This window comes from Alligator sinensis, unplaced genomic scaffold (genome assembly GCF_000455745.1).
Source record: "Alligator sinensis unplaced genomic scaffold, ASM45574v1 scaffold1208_1, whole genome shotgun sequence".
NCBI classification, from domain to species: domain Eukaryota; kingdom Metazoa; phylum Chordata; order Crocodylia; family Alligatoridae; genus Alligator; species Alligator sinensis.
Window position 1 is genome coordinate 389,089 of NW_005842782.1, and position 2,266 is coordinate 391,354.

A 2,266-nucleotide genomic window follows, 5' to 3' on the forward strand; every position below is an offset into this window, starting at 1 on the left:
TTGGGTCCGACCCCACTCCACCCCCACTCCCCCTTGCTTGGGGTCTGACCCCCCCCCGGCTTTGCATCTGACCCCACTCCGCCATTTGGGGTCTGACCATGTTTTCCCTCCCCTCGGGTCTGACCCCGCCTGCCCTTCCCTCCTAGGGTCCGGGGGGAAGGGGTGACTGGGGTCCAACCCAAACCGGCGGGAGGAGGTAGGGGCAAGGTCAGACCCAAAGTGGGGAGGGAGCAGGGTCAGACCTGAACGGGGGGGGGCAGGGTCAGACCGGTACCTGACCCCGGAGCCCATCACACACAATAGCCATCTCTGCCTGGCCCCTCCCTGCTTCCTGCTGTTCCTCAGGGTAAGGCAAGAAAATGGAGGGATGGTTGGGTAAGGGCTGGATGCAAAAGGAAATGACACAGCAGAGAGGCAAAGGACACGGCATGGAAAAAAGATCTGAGTTCCTGGTTAAAAGCTCTGGTTTTCACCCACACACTGATTTTGCAAATTATCAATTGCAAAAGCCGTGCAGAAAGGATCCCCAGCAAAAGAGAAGGCAGTGCCTCAGACAGCTGCTTTTTGGCTTGCTATCAAGCACCGTCATAACCACGACTGTGAAGTAGGGCCGATCCACCTAGGAGGCTTAAGCTTCCAACCCCCCCCAACCTGGGCTTAAGTCTCCTTGGCTTCAACCACACCCCCATCCATGCTGCCTTCTTCCCCCTGCCAGCTCACCCAGCTACTCTCCTGCTGCCTGCCCACCCTGCCCATCCTGCAAGCCAGCCTGTTCTGGGATGGCCCCAGGAGTCTTGCCACCCTCAGCAGCCTGCTGAAGGAAAAACGGCAGGGACCTGATCCTTTTTTCCTCTGGGGATGATCCGACTCTGTGTGATCATCCGGAGATGATCCGACGCACCCTGGCCAGGCTTACGCCCAAGCGGTGAGGTGACCAATCCTTTTTTCCCCAGGGCCTGATCCAACTTTTAAACTTTCAACAGTTAACTTTAACTTTCAATATTTCAACTTTAAACAGTCAAAAGAAAAGGCCATACATCAGAGAGCAATGGCCTCTTCAGCCTTCTCTTAAAGACCCCCAAGGTAAGGCAGAGCACCACCTCCCTTGGGAGCCCATTCCAAATTTTGGCCACCCTTACCGTGAAGAAGTTTCTCCTGATATCTAGCATAAATCTGCTCTCTTTCAATTTGTGACCATTGTTACGCCAATAGGTGCCCTGGTGAACAGAGCGTCTCCGATCCCTTGCTGCGTCCCACTAATAAATTAGTAGCCATTCGCAACATCACCTCTCAGCCTTCTCCTGTGGAGTTCGAAGAGGTCCAGGTCCCTCCGTCTCCCCTCATAGGACTTGTCCTGTAAATAAAAGCCCCTCGCTGTTCAACCCAGGATTCAGATGCCCAGAGTTTCTCTCCCTCGTCTCTACCCAGCAAGCTCCAGCCAGGCCAGGGCTTGAACCTGCTACCTAGGAAAGGTAAAAGGCTCACTGGCAGTGGTGGGATTCGAACCCACGTCCCCGCAGAGACTGGAGCCTTAATCCAGCGCCTTAGACCGCTCGGCCACACTACCCTGAGTAAAAGAGCAGGAGGCAGGTGTAACCAGTTTCAGGGTTTTGCTACCTTCTAACAACGTTTTCCTTAATAGCTGCAGCGGGAGTGCGATGACCCGCTAGGGGGCAGAACTGAACTGAGGCTCAGCCTTTTCCAGCTGCCAGCACGGCGCAGGTGACAACACCGGGACCCAGCGCAGCTGTGTGCAGCCTGCCCGCTGCCTACTGCAGAGCCCAGGCTGGCTACAGGCGGGGGCTCGCGGTGGCACAGGGCTTTTCCCGCCTTCAAACTATCGTGCACCGCAAGAAGAGGGAGGAATGATACGGACACCTCCAGGGCAGAAAGTATTAGATAAAGTAAGACGGACTGGTCCTAGGAAGTGGGCCATGCCCTGCACCGTTTCATTAATGGGGGTGTGGAATGAACGCAGCCAGGTCCTCAGCCTCGTCGGGTGTACGACTTACAGCTGGCCATGCACATTTCTGACTCGGGGTGGCTCCTCCCGGCCCCGCCTGCTCGGCCGCAGCTCCCCCGCCCCGTTGCGGGGTTTGCGGAGCCGGGAAAGCGCCGAGCAGCAGCGCAGCCCCGGGCGCTGGAGACTCCTCACTTTCTCAGCGCAATCCCGCGCAGTGTCCTCGGCTCCCTGCACTCCCGCCGGCTCCTCCCGGCCGAGCCGCCTGCCCTGCTGCCGCCGCGGAGGCCGGGCCGGGGGTGCCGG

General features: G+C 58.0%; 1 non-coding gene across 1 annotated transcript; it reads right to left on the minus strand.

Moving 5' to 3' along the window:
* Positions 1–1,485: 1,485 nt before the first annotated feature.
* On the minus strand, positions 1,486–1,567 carry TRNAL-AAG. The gene has a single exon. It is a non-coding gene; the product is annotated as a tRNA-Leu (tRNA).
* Between the last annotated feature and the right edge of the window lie 699 nt (positions 1,568–2,266).